Here is a 15,345-nt window from a genome sequence, read left to right as displayed (position 1 = left end):
TTTTGCTGCCGGCATTTAACAGGCAGCTCTCTTTGTGCCCCGAAATCCCCCCACTAGTTGACTAATGACTTCAACTGACAACTTCTGGTCAACTTTGAAAAACTTCAGCGGCAGTTTTGCACCATGACCTTGCAACAGATTCCAGGTAAAGAACATCCATAAAAGTAACAAACCGCTGTTGTATCTGCAGAGAATGCAGGACCTGCTAACGTAGCGCAAACCTTTATTGGCTGCTGTTAGACCCGACAGCTGTGCTCGTCACTGCTGGAGTGTAAATTTTCATTGTTCAAGAATCATTGTTCAACGATAAAACCAACATCCCTGTACCACGTGCAAAAAAGTGCCAGGAACTTCCTGAAAGCAAAACGTGCGATTAGAAGATTGTCTTGCTTTCATCTGAAATAATTTGTGAAGTGTATGTCCTCAAAACAAAATTATAACGTAACATATTTGATTTGGGTTCCTTGAAGAAATCAATACATTGGACCTGATCCAGTTAATGCCGATGCAATTTAATAATAAATCTTTTTTTTTCCATTAGTGGCACTGGTTTCAGAGTTGCCTTTACCAGCATGCAACACCAGACCTCGGATACCCACACTTGAATGTATAGTGTGTAATGGAAACAATGGCTGCTCTTGTCCTTGTCCTCGGGGGGTTCTATAAGCACACAGAGAAGATCAAATCTGCAAGTAAAAGAAAAAATGAAGTGGTTGGTGTATTAAACTGCTGTTGTACATGCTGGAAAGCATAAGACATTCACTTAAAACAGCTGAGTGGGCTGCAGGATTTGGCTAAGAAAAGGAAGAACCACAAAAAACTGAAAATCTAATACATTGAAATTCAGAATTTTTACACAGTTACACATTTTTACCCTCCATCTGCTTGATGTAACCCGCCTGCATGCCTTTCACACACCATGCCCTTTTTTAAAGCCTCATCCATCTTTCGTGTCATTCTGTGTCCATCAGCGATTTGTGTTTGGCTGTATTTTGCCTCCGGCTCTGCTGATGTGAGGGATTTGATGTCTTCGGCTGTGTTAAACCGCATGAAACTAGACCGTGAAACTACAGCTTCCACCAGGGTAATGGCTAAAAAAAAAAAAGAAAGAAAGAAAGCACTTTTACTGGCCCACCAAAGCAGAAAGTTAGATTTAGACAAAAAAAGATTATGCTTGGAGAAGGAGCCATGAAATTGTGCTTGTGTGTCATAGGAAGTTTCAAATCTTTCATTTTATAGAAAAGGTGATCCAAAAACTCTTCAACAGGTGCTGGGCTGATTGAATCCAGCATAAACTTTAATCTGTCCAGTATTTTCATTTATGACCAAATACCTGCAAAACTAATTGCATTTATGGTATTTATGGTAAACATGCCAAAACATCATGTTAGCATTAGCATTGTGAGCATTTAGCTCAAAGTACTGATGTGTCTAACATGGCTGTAGACTCTTGGTCTGTGTTTTAGAGTCAGAGATGGTTCAGGTCAGTACTGTCCTGCTGCGTCTCCACCTGTACAGATGTGTCCAGTCGCTGTCTGGACTCCTGTTTGCCTCGACTCTGCCCAAACTCTGTAACAGTGATGTCATCATCCTGACTCTAAGTAAGAGAGGCAGCAAAGCCCCAGTGGCATGAATTGTTCATTCACGCACAATAGGAAAGTGTTGGATAAACACCAACAACAAACGGATACTTATCCCCCCTTGAACATGAATTTGTCTAATTAATTAAGGACCAGTGTGTAGCATTTAGTGGTGTCTAGTACCCACCGTAGGATTGGGAGATATCTTAAAATTTTCCAAATGGCCATTGTCAGCCCATCAACCTGAGATTGGCGATATATTCATCACACCTCCTCCCATCCTCTGGAGTCTAAGTTGGGAGATGTGTGCAAGTGGCAAATTCACTACGCTGTGTGAATTCATTACACCCAACAAACAAAATAAATTCATTCATTCAAGTGTCAAGAAATTAAATATTCTCACACCTGTTTTCCTTTTTAAACAGAGAAAAACAACCGTGCACCTTCTGAATTCAAGTTTTTCTCCTTTACTGAACTAAGACGAGCTTAACTGGCTTGTTAACTCCTTGTAAAACACACTTCATTCAAACTCGACAGAAGAACATGTAAAACTCACCAGAACTGTCTTTGTCCACTCGCAACAATCACCAGCTCTGGTTTGCTCAAATTAAATCCTTAATTCACTGCATGAGAAGAGTGTAAAGAGTCTCTAACTTCGCAGGCTGTTTTCCTCTCACTCCTCATCAAGTTCATGGTTCATGGTCTGGCAGACCATTTCATTAGCAAAGTAAAATGACAAATATTGGCCCAAAACTTGGGTGATTCAGCTTGTTAAAGAAAACCTACGGTGGCTGCAAAAGTCAATCATTCTAAGGAAACAAAAACACGATTCTTATTTTCAGGAGATTATACACTCATGAAAACTTTGTATTATGTTTATTTTCAATTCTTCTCACTTTTCTTACAATAAATCCCTTTGAATCTTACACACTGGACCTTTAATTGTAGTCTGAATATGACATTTCGTGTCTACAAAGCACATTTTGGCCAGTAGGAGGCACTACAGCAAGGATCAAACAGTATTTAAAATGGAAAGGGTTCATCTGCTGGGGAGAATAAATATGTTGACATGATGGGACTATCCATCCATTGTGCATAATTTCTTTTTCTTGATGGGTCATGGGGGGCAGGAGCCTATACCAGCTGAGGCGGGGGACACCCTGGACAAGTCACCAGTTCATCGCAGGGCTGACACATAGAGACAGACAACCACTCACACTTACATTCACACCTACGGGCAATTTAGAATTATCAATTAATCTATTATGCTGCATGTCTCTGGACTCTGGGAGGAAGCCGGAGTACCTGGAGAGAACCCACGTGGACACAAGGAGAACATGCAAACTGTGCACAGGAAGGTCCTGCCCCAGCTGCAAAACACCCCAGCTCCCCCCGAGCCGACTGAGGGATTCAAACTCAGAATCTACTTGCTGTGAGGCAACAGTGCTAACCACCGCACCACCGTGCCAATTACAGATTTGGGTAAAAGAAGGACCGATGTCAGATCTGTACTCTGTACCAGTTGATCCTCTGAGTTCAGAAATTGTAATTAGTATAAGACGAGAGATAAAGTTGAACTGTTGCATTTCTATTTGATGGTAGAATTTGTTATATTACTACTTAAGTTTAAGTAAAAACTTTTGTCATATGGTAGCAATAGACCAAAGACCAGTGAATCACCTAAATCATCAGCAGTCATCCTCTTGAATGATGACAATCTACAGTACATTTCACTACAATGTGACTAGTTCTTGTTGAAATATGTTCTGGACGAGTACTGGTCAGACAAACAGGCTGACCGCACCATCCTGAAGGCCGTGTCAGCTAACGCACAATGATGCTGAAACTAAAGTACTAAACGCTCTTCTTTGGTCGAAACATTACATGAGAGGAGACTTATCAGTTCTTGTTTCTTGTGGTAAACATCTACATCTCTGCATCGCTCGTACAACTTTGTTAGTACCTGCAACAAACTCTTACTTTTCTTGAACCTGTAGTGGAGACACTTTGTCCCGTACGGTGACACCAGCAGCTCGTGTCTATTTTTTTTTTTAAAGATGAATTAAAATCCAGAAAGAGTAGCGAGGGAAATCCTCTGGTGACAGTCTCTTCTATAATACATGCCAAACAGCCTGCAGCAGCGGAGCATCTCTTGTGTAACTGCATTATTTTGGTGCATTTTAATGAAGAGCCCCCCCACACCTCGCTGTTTGTGGTCCCGCTTCTGCTGCTAGATGAGACCTGCAGGCCTTCTCTGGAAACTCCTGAGACAGTCTCTGGGTGGGGATTGTCTCGCTGCTCACCGTATAGATTGCATGCTTTTAGGCTGCATCCGGATTTCCAGACAGTCCCATTTATTGCGCTGCTATTTGTGAAAGTAACAAGAGATCCTTAGTGTTTAGTGGCTGCAGAAATATCTGGACCATTTAACGACTCTGAGATATGTATTTGTGTGCAAGCAGGAATATTTCTTAGTATTTCTGCTGCTTGCTGTTCATATCTCTACACTCCCACTTGTGATTGTCTCCTCTATTCTTGTTTCTGTCTTTATTTTCTTTTTGGCATCCAGCTCCCTCAGTTTTTTTTTTCCTTTGAGGTTTACCACTGCTCGTCATTCACAGCAAAATCAATGCACATCCACATATCAAGATCTATGTTTCAGCAGCAGATCACTGCTGCCTCGTCTCTCTCTCCTTCAGGAGTTTTGCAAATACCTTTAGGAATTTTATTTATTCAGCTCCACTGGCATAACAAATGTTTTTCTTGACTACAGAGCAAGGACACTGCAATCTTCTCTATATGTTCTGAAAGCAGGGACTACTGAGTAGAGGTGCATATATACATATATTTCCCCCTCCTCCCACATTGTTACCTTTTAACCTTGACTTCCTCCCAGGTCATCTGTTTAACATTTCTGCTGGGCTGGAAGAAGCTGGTGCAAATATTTGCCTCACTTGAGCAACAGAAAACTGAACAACCAAAGCAGCATCAGTACTGAGTTAAGTCCTTATAGACCTGTAGTAGTATTAGTAGTAGTATTATTACTTGTAGAGGTGCAATCATTTGGCAATTGGTAAATCAATGCAAAATCTATCTACTATTCAGTAATTTCTTTAAAGCAAACAGACAGTGCACTGCTGTTTAATCATCATCTCTACATGCCACATCCGTCAGGTGGATGGACCATCTTAGCAAAAGAGAGGAGCTTACTAACACAGACTTTTAACAAACTTGTGAACAAACTTCGATAGAAATAAGCCTTTCGTGTGCACAGAACAACTCATGAAAACTGGGAGAAAAAAAGAATTGCAACTGTATTTTAGTTAAGTATATTAATTTTTATTTAAAACTTCTAGAAGTTCACTTACAGTAGAAGTACATGTTTTAAAATATTTAACATCACATGAAAACATCTTGAAGCTTGTATCTCTGTTGTTATTCTCATTTTTTTTTCCTTTTATCAGAGCAACAGTGCCAGTACTTTTAGTGTCTTCAGTTTTATTGTGTTATGCTTTGTTGGTATTTTTATGTTTTCTGTGCTGCTTTGCTGCAAAAACAGTCTCCTCTAGTGAGGCAAAAAAAAGATCTGAACTGAACTGAACTTGTACTAGATGCACAAAATAACAAGAACAGAATATAATCCAGTTCAACATCCCCACAACGATATTATCAATGTGAAGTTCACATTCTTCAGCTCTACTGTAGACAGTGTCGGACACGTGCAGGAGAAAGGTCAATCTTAAAATAATGTCCAGATTGTATGAAGTCCTGTTGGTTTGAGCTCAAATAATCAGCAGATTGGTATTGACTTTTTTGGAACACCTAAAGCCTATTGAAATCCATTCAGTCATCTCTTATGACTCAATTGTCATTAGCTGGGAGGATATTAGATTTCTGTGGGCTGGGAAAATTCAATTTCAGAAATCATAGCGCGACATTCAGAGCGCTGGCCGTGGTTATGGATGAATGCCATTTGGGTGAAAGTCGCCTGCGGAGACAGACACTCCGTCACAATAATGATCCAGTTAGTTTGGAGTTTAACTGCATTTACAACTTGAACAGATGTTTTAAACATGACGTTAAGTTCGACCTTTCTGATGTTTTTTTTTATTATTAGACGTAATCTTGTATAATTTAAGGAAATGGGTGTAATTTGATGATAATTTGTGTATTTATCACCTCAAGTTATAACACTGAGAAACTCTATTTAACGCCAAAAGACAATTATCATTACAGTTTCCTCGTTATATAATGGTATTAAGGTTATTTGTTCCAGTTGACTCAGAGCCAGTTCAATAATCATCTCTATAATCATCATTTTCCATCTTTATGTGAAACAGGAATGACTTGCTGTGCAGTGTTTTTCTGCGTGACGACTGTAGTCACAGTCGAGCATCGAAATCAGTGAACAATCTGCTTTGGAGCGGGCCGAGCGAGGACACAGCCTGCCTGTCGGGAGAAGGGCATCAAGGCTGCCTAATAGATCTGTATTCATTATTCAGACCTCGGCTCCACGCTGCACAGAAAATTTTTGCAGTGAAATGTCAACATCATGTGCCTGCAGCGAGCCGGCGCTGTCATTTCATTTTAGAGATAGGACCAATGAAAGGGATGGTTTTTTTTTTGGTTTGGTGTCGTGTAGAACGAGCCGTGTTTCACACAGGTTTGCAATCTGATCAAGAAAACACAACTTTTACACTGAGTATCGTGTTTTACATATCAGATAACTTTTTTATCCCTCTGTCACATATAAATCAGTCAATTCACATATTGCTGCTCCAAAAAAAGTTACCAGGGGTGGAAGTACCTGATTACAAATACTTAAATTATTGTAATTAAGTAGACTTTTTGGGTACTTGTACTTTTATGAGTGGATTTTTAAGTCTGTACTTTTACTCATATGTAGGTATGCATTACAAGATGTAATCTACTTAGTTACTTTTAAAATCGTAGAGTACAACTTAATTTAATATCCAAACCTTTCGGCTGCATTTTGATAACCAATCAGGTGATCTGATCACAAATGGGATGATGATAATAATAACGTACAACTGAAAACCAAAATAAAATACTGCAGCAGCTCACATTTGGAGTAAGGGTGTTAATGATTGATCATTAATCAATTATATGCCATTAAGAATTAATCAATTAAAAATGTATTAATGGATATTTAATCAATAGTCATGGCAGTAACTGCACTTCGTTTGACACTGTTTTGCCTGGCGGAGACATTTGTTGAATACAGAAAATTAAAAATAACAATAAATTGACCAAAAGAAAAACAAACAAAAAAAGAAAATAGGAAATGTTTTATATCTATTATTGATGAGTAATCAGTCATTAGTGTTTTCAAATATTGGTTCAGGAAAACACACAAAATTTGCAACCCTAGTTTGGCGAGGTGACTGTGACATCACTGGTTAAAAGTAACTAATACTCTGAGTACTTTATGCAACAAATACTTTGTACTTTTACCTAAGTATATTTCTGACACCAGTGCTTTCACTTGTAATTGAGTAATATTTTAGCAATGTAACAGTATTTGTACTTGAGTACAGTTTCAGTACTCTTCCTAACACTGAAAGTTACTGAAGTTACCTGAAACAAAAGCTCAATTTCTCAAAACACTTAAAACACAAATGAAAAGAGCAAAAGATTTTGTCAAATCTCCACAAATCTCCTGAGAAATGAAGCACTGCACTCTACACCAAGTTCTCTCTTCTCAAAATGGATTCATTCCACCAAAATAAAAACACACAGCTAACATCAGAATATCTCACACAGCCTCAATTTATATATCGGAGTGACAGATTTAAAATCACTACCATCAAAATCCGGTTTCTATTTGTTTTGGCTTGATGAAGCATTACATCACATGCTCGTACAGGATGTAGAAAGTTGTGTAGAAAGTGTTTCTTTTTTCTTCTTTTTAAAGTTTCGGGTGTTATTCAGTCCCAAAATAGGTTGCAACTTTATGCTGTATGCGGTATAAAGACAGTTGCATTGCACTGTGGTATACAGTACATACCATGAGTATATCATATACTGTAAATGTTGCAATGACACAAACATATCAGTATATTACACACACCACATTTGTGCATGTCCAATAAGCTCCACCATTGTCATACTGCAAACTTACAGGTGATACTGTATCGTTCTGAGACACAGATATTTCCTAATTTCACAAAATTGACTGTGACCGTCTCTCTGTGGGTATAATGCTCGAGCTTCGGTCATCATGAGGCCATGATGTTCATGAGTACATTGTCAACCAAATCTTCAGCTTTTATTATAAATACAGGCCCACCTTCCTCTCCTCCTCCTTCTCCTGTTCTCTTCCACTTCCTTTCTGATCTCCAGTCTGCTCCGTTTTTCCCCAAAACAAGGTCACCTGAGGCTTCTTTTCCTCTCTGACAGGTAATCAGAGTGTTCTGGCAATTGAGGTGAGAAGTGGGTGAGACCAACCGGTAATAGAGTGTGGGATTTTGAAGGCCAGTGTTTTCCAGGTAAACAAAGTGTGCTAAATGTTTTGATTTGTGCTTAGACTTTTGCAAAAATGTGATTTAAACTTTCTATTTGAGAGTTCTAGCGACCTTGGAATCTTGTTGATACACGAGCTTTGAGTTTTTAGACGTGTGTTGCGTAGTTCCACTTTTTGTGTGTATGGTGCTTGACGAAAAACTGTAAGATAAGAAATAGTCTGACATTTTTGTAACACTCGGTTTTTCTTTCTTGCCAAGAGTAAGATGAGAAGAACAATACCACTGCCACATCTGTCTTTTAAATCTGAAGGCAGAGCCAGCCAACATTTGAAACAGTGGAAAAAACAGTCCAAAGGTGACAAAAAACCCACTTACCAGCACCTCTAAAAATAATTTAGATGGTGTGGAGTTTAATCTGTACAAAAATAAAGTGTAAGATGTGCAATTAATGTCCTCAATAAGTCAAGATCATCTTGGTCTATAAAATGTCAGAAGAAGAAGAAGAAGAAGAAGAAGAAGAAATGAAAACATGCCCATGACAGGTTGAGATGACATGATGTCTTCAAATTTCATGTTAACCCTCAAACCAGGAAACTTTGAAACTATCCTGTCCTGCGGCTTCGGCAGCAGATGCTTTCCCCGTGCACATTTGTTTCCTGTCTCGAGGAGACTATGCTTTTCAGTGAAAGAAAATTACTCTATTTTTTCCTGTCGTGACTTCAGTGTGCAGACGAGGTAGCTGCTGAAGCAGGCAGGTTACTACTGTGAGGCAAAGGAGCGAAGAAAATGGGAGGGCATCAGATTGAGGTGGTAAAGTTGCTGTAGTCAGCCAGAACATGGGTAGATAAGATCAGTTTGCAGCATAATAATAACTGAAAGACTGCATTGTCTTCACTGCCACAGAAGAGGAAAAAAAAGATACTAAGGTTACCATCATTTTGCTGATGATGGGACAATTTCATCAGCAATCACCGTTTGCTGATCGCTTAACCTGAGTTCCTGAGGCTATTATAGCAATAACTACCAAAAACAGCCTAAACTCAGGTGGAGCATGCAGAGAGTCTCCACAACACATGACGTCATCTAACATTACGTACATGTTCTGCTCCCCCAGTGCAAAACCCAGGTTGGCATTCATGTGCTACAGTATAATATTTATCCTATTTTTGAAAACTGGTCCTACCAAAAAGACTTAAAAGTCTTACTAATAACACTTTGATTCCAGTTTTCTTGGTGAAAAATGGAATCCTTAAATTCTTTAATGATTTGTAAACATTTATAAAATGCTTGGTTCGCTTTCATCTTTTAAATCCACACATTCACAAATTCAAACAATTTCAAAATGTGTTCAGAGCTTTCAAAATCTAAACCTAGCAATGCCTACTGATAACACAGGTGTAAATAAATGTTATTACAATCATCTATTTCTAAAAATACATCTTTAATGGAAATGTTGGTCCATTAAAGTTGTGTCCCAGGCATAATCAGGCATAAATCAGGGTTTAGCTACACCCTAAGGACCCCTGTCTCTCTTCCTTGTTTCATAAAAGGCAGGAATATTGCTCATGCACTTGTAAACTTTCTATTTTTTGACAAAATTCATTAAATAATATTGCTATTATTGTTTCAGCCATAACATACCAACTTCCCTCTAGTCCCTCTAAATAAAAGGAAAGTAAGAATTATAGTTGAAAAAAATTGTATTTTGGGGGGGCCCTGTAGCTCATTTGGTAAAGCGTCCACCTGTTAGTCCTCTGCAGCGGCTGTTGGTTCGACTCCCACCTGTGGCTTTTAGCTGCATGTCATCCTCTCCACCCCTTTCCCGTCTGCTCTTCTGCTATCTAATAAAAAGGCAAAAAACCCGTAACTTAAAAAAAAAAAGTATTTTGATTAGCAGGAGACTTGCTCACAACGAGGAGAGAAGACAGAACTCTTTACAGCCGATATCTCCAAAACTCTGCAACTCACACCAAAAAAATCTACATGGATTTACAGCACCACAGAGCAGGAGTAAAACATGGATTTTTGATGTTGGGATGAAGTGTCCATTTAAAGATGTCCCACACCAGAGAACCATAATCGATTCATTTCAGTGACCTAATTCAGGGTTGCGCTGTTCTCGAGCTTCATCTAATGAGGACAAATCCTTTTATCGAGGTAAATGCGAGCCAGCGTCATGATTCTCCATAACTCGGACCAGAGAACATCATGTCCCACTCTGCACTGGTAGCTTCAGTATAAATAGACTCTCTACATGAGTCAGGATGCACTTGCATTTCAGAATGAGAGACAGCATGACCCCGGAGGATGGTGAACATCGCAATACTGGTTGTGGTAGTTACGCACTGGCTTTTCAATAGTCGCAGAGAGCAGCATGACTGCCTCTCTGCGTGCGCTCTCATTGGTTTATGTCGGCCCATTTCAGAGCCATCGTGTCTGAAATGACAAGTTTGATGATGGATGTTTCATTGCCAGCGAGAATAAGCGCATGCTCTCACTAGAAAACATCCTTTTTAAAAAGCCTTTTCATTTCATAAATCAAAGGTAATTACTCATTCTTCCTATTATTCGTGCCAGCATGTGTAGTGCCATTGACTTTCCTCTCCACATGAGTCACAATTTATTCACATACAAGAGTGGGAGACTGCACACCACTGGAGGAGGACTGATGACAAAATGTTATGTGTGCCCGCTTTTCAATAAGCACTGGCTGGTGCAATAACACTGTCTCTCTGCATGTGCTTCCATCACTTTATGTGCAAGCTGCTGTGTGGAAAAAGCACTTCAGACGTCTACTGTATCTCTAAGAGAAGCCTCTTTTTTTTTCTTTTGCAGTTTTGCAAGAAAAAGTATTTGGTTTTACTTTATGGTGCATTAGATGTTTGTCTATTTTTCTCACAAAGAAGACCAAAAAAGTCATTTTCAGAACAGTTTTCACTCTGCTCTGTGTATTAGATTTGAGTCCCCTTTCTCTTGTTTATTGCCTTTTTACATGGCATTTGCAGCTATTACATTAAAACACAAACACAAAATTACTGAAAAACATGTAAATATTTCTTGATACAATTTCCAGTATATTGCTTTTGTGATAAACTATGTACAGAATGCTGCTTTGCAATATATTCTTACATGTGTGACTGAGTCTGGCTTGGAGATGTGCTCTAATTCTGTGGTCATAAGCAGTCAGTTTTACCCTCTGGTGTATTAGATGTTTATCTGCTTTTTGCACAAAGAAGACAAACAGAGTGAGTGTTTTTACTCTGCTGTATTTGATATTCAGATCTGAATCCCCTTTTCCATGTTGTGCATCAGTTACCTGAAGACTAATAATATCCTAGCGCCATTTCAATCTGGATTTAGAGCAAATCATTCAGGAAATTCTGCCCTCCTAAAATTCCTTACTTGTGTGTCTTCAGCATCTGGTTTTGTTAATCTCACAGGGGCTGTGTTTATTTATCTAAAGTAAGTTTTTGTTATAGTTGATCACTGTCTAATCCTTGATAAATGTCATGCAGTTGGTCTGCCTCATAATGTATTATTGTGGTTCTTATTTACATAATAGAAAACTGTCATCCTTCAAGGGAATAGATCTGGTTTATTTGTTCAATAAAGAGGTGCTAGGTCCACCTCTATTCTTTATATGTTTTATGATCTCATTTTAATTTGTTCAACTATATGCAGATGACACTGTCATTTATACAGCTCAACCCTATTTAGTCCAAATCCAAACGGCCTTACATTCAGATTTCAGTACCTTACATTACCAGCTCTTATGTGATGATTAATCAAAAACTAAATCTAATAATCTAATAATAACAACGTGTAATGATGGTACATATCTGAATGAAGGAAATGGACAATTTGCTGCCCTAATTATGCTGATGTTGTTGGGATGAAATGCATCAGCTCAGGTGATTTGTGAGTAAAATTGATTTGCCACAGCTGAGATTCATGGGACTGTAGGATCACGTGTGGCTGATGCTCTTTAGGACTGAGGCCAGATGATAATAGAGGCAGAGAAAACATGTAGGAGGAAACTGCCTGTAAAAACACAAGTAACAGTAATTTGGATCTGATCTAACATGTTGAAACAAATTACTAACTAATTACCTTTGCTTCCCCTGAATTCTACCCATAATATTTTACTGAAAAGAACACAAGGTTTGTCACTGTTACTGATATTTATCAATGCTCCATTCACTTTTATAATTGTGTGTTTGTTGTTTTAACTGAACTTGAGCTTCAAAAAGATTTTGCCTTTTTGTGGAATATGCCCCAGGTGCATTTATTCATCTGCAAAGAAAGCATGCTTTGTTAGTTTTTGTAATCGTGAGCCCTTTTGGTAAAGTTACTTCCAACTTTTAACAAATTCTGCAAAAAAAAAATTTCACTATCTACTGCATCTTAATTGCAAAAAAAGCCTAAAAACATCACAACATGCATTGTAGTATTTAGAAAAGCTGCTCTGAAATCAGACATTTTAGGCTGCAACAATCCCAAAGACAGGCCGCGAAATCCTGGAGGGACTGGTAATAACACAAACAACCTAACCGACTGAGGCAGCAGTTGACCAGCAACTCCATAACTCTGTAAGATAACATTACTGTTTTTGTCAAAGGAGTCTGGTGGCTTTAAAAAGACCATAAATCACGGCTTTATCTGAAAGGGCTGTCTTATTGCAAAGGAGAGAGTGGAAAATATTCTAAATATAGTGTACACTTAAACTGACTGTTTTTCACTGTTTCAGGTGGCTAAATGTTCAAAGCAGCACATTGCTCAGCTTCAGTGTTGGTATTCCTGAGGAATAACTGTTCTTACTCTGCTGTGAAATGAAGAAATTGCCAATTTGCAGCCATGAATATGTCGATGTGGTTGAGATGAAATACATGTTCTCTGTTTTCTTTCTAAGCTCATCAATGGTGCTACTCAGGCTTTTTGCAGAGTCTCTGTCTTTTTTTTGTACATGATGCTGTATGTTCTCAGTAAAGGTGATTTGCTGCCGCTGAGCTGCACATGCAAATTGATTTGTCTTTGAAGACGTTTTAATTTAAGCTCTGCATGATCCTGACTCGTGGGTGATGCTCCTTTGGATAGATGGCGGACAACAATACAGGCTGAGAATTCATGCAGGAGGAATGTGCGTTCGAACATGATTGCGCCCATCAATAACGTGCTCCTGGCAAACTACACGGCTCCTTATCTGCAGACAGAAATAACAAAGAGGAAGGTTATCTGCGCCGCTGCCTCCTCTGATTTGGGAGCTGTTCAGGATTCTCAGGTGAAATTTTAATCAGTGCTGGAAGATATGTTCATCCAACAGGAGTGCGGTTACAAAACATCTGCTGCTACAGTCTCCTGCTTGATGATTTCAGTAGATTTCTCAGGTTTTTCTCAGATATGTTATCTCCACGTGTGTGCAGCGCCTCAGATGCAGCACCCTTATCCTTTTCTCCGGGGGGGGGGTGGCGACACGGCTGGGTGATCCGTGGCTGCTGGTCCGTGCCGCAAGCTCCATTGAGCCTGGGATCGATATAACCCAGTTTAATCTCAGCGCTGGTGTAATAAGCCAGAGCATTACTGCTGGGTGCCTCTGAGAAAAGAGCTTCCACCTCCCGCTGCACACAACACCCCCCCTCAGTGATTGAAAACCTGATCTGTGGAGAAGGAGAACAGGTGGGAGGAGGGACTGTGTGTGTGTGTGTGTGTGTGTGTGTGTGTGTGTGTGTGTGTGTGTGTGTGTGTGAGCGTGAGCGTGTATAGGAAGGTGTGCATGTGCATCGTTTGTGGGGATAATAAGTTCAGGTGTGAGTACACTCATAGAAATAAAAATACCAACTAGAACCATTAAGGTTTCACATGGAACCAATACCAAACCTATAAACATGTTGTAAAAAGAACCATTCTATAATGTAATGGTTCTACCAAGAACCCTCTCTGGGGGGTTCTATCCAGAATCTTTTCACCTGTGCTAACAAGTACCCAGCCCAGGGTTTCTACTGAGAACCTTTTTTATATTCCAAGGGTTTTATCTAGAACACACTCAGTGGCTTCTAGAGAGAATATTTTTGTAATCCAAGGGTTTTTGTCTACTACACACTCCAAGTTCCATTGAGAACCTATCTAGGGAGTTCTATGGAGAACCTGTTTATATTCCAAGGGTTTTATTTAGAACACATGCAGTGGGTTCTACAGAGAACATTATTATATTCCAAGAGTGTTTGTCTAAAATACCCTCAGAAAGTTCCACTGAGAAGCTTTTTATATTCCAAGGGTTTTATTTAGAACATACTGAGTGGGTTCTAGAGAGAACACTTTAATACTCCAAGGGGTTTTTGTCTAGAATACACTCAGAAAGTTCCACTGAGAACCTACCTTGGGGGTTCTACAGAGAACCTTTTATATTCCAAGGGTTTTTGTCTAGGACACACTCAGAAAGTTCTACAGAGAACCTTTTTATATTCTGAGGATGTTATCTAGGAGTCAGAAACTCAGAAATTCTACAACTCAGAAATTTATACAAATAACCTATTTATATTCCAAGGGTTTTATCTAGATCTCACTCAGAAATTTATACAAAGAACCTATTTATATTCCAAGAGATTTATGTAGAACCTACCTAGGAGGTTCAGAAGCTGTAGTTCTTCAAGGATTTCAACAATTTTTGAAGACCTCTTTCCTCAAAAACGTGTTCTTCAGAAGCAAACGGTTGTGGGTATAACCTCAGCCCTGCAGGAGGAACCCTTTTAAGAACCCTTCTCTCTAAGAGGCTGTTTGTTGACCGTTAAGTCAGATGGAGTGAAGACAGTGGAACTACGTAAGGAACCATAACTCAGCCTAATCTAGCAATTGATTACAGTTGTTGACACTCAGACGATTCCAATTTCAACACTGAATTTAATTTACTAACCGCCCGCTGAGGAGCCTGTAAGTCACCTGCAGGTCGTCCCTGATGCTTTTCACCAAGAGACGGAGAAAATATTTCTTCTTCTACTGCGTGTGTGGCTTCTTTTAATCTGCAGTTTGTTTCACAGCTTCCTTCAGGCTGCGGCACCGCGTCTTTGTCCCCCGCCATCCTGTTTCTGCTGGCCCCCACAGAAGAATATGTACGTGTGACGAGTCAATAGGTTCATCTATCAAGTTGGATTATTTGCGCGTGGGGGTCATCCATCACACATGTACCACGGGGGTTATTGATCTGGTGAGCCAACACGGGTCAGGCAAAACACGGTTTTTCTTTCCACGGGTGAGTGGAGGCGGCGGGAACCTGCGGTCAAGTGGTG

This window comes from Lutjanus erythropterus, chromosome 2 (assembly GCF_056507025.1).
Source record: "Lutjanus erythropterus isolate fLutEry1 chromosome 2, fLutEry1.hap2, whole genome shotgun sequence".
Lineage (NCBI taxonomy): Eukaryota > Metazoa > Chordata > Actinopteri > Lutjaniformes > Lutjanidae > Lutjanus > Lutjanus erythropterus.
This window is presented reverse-complemented; position numbering follows the sequence as displayed.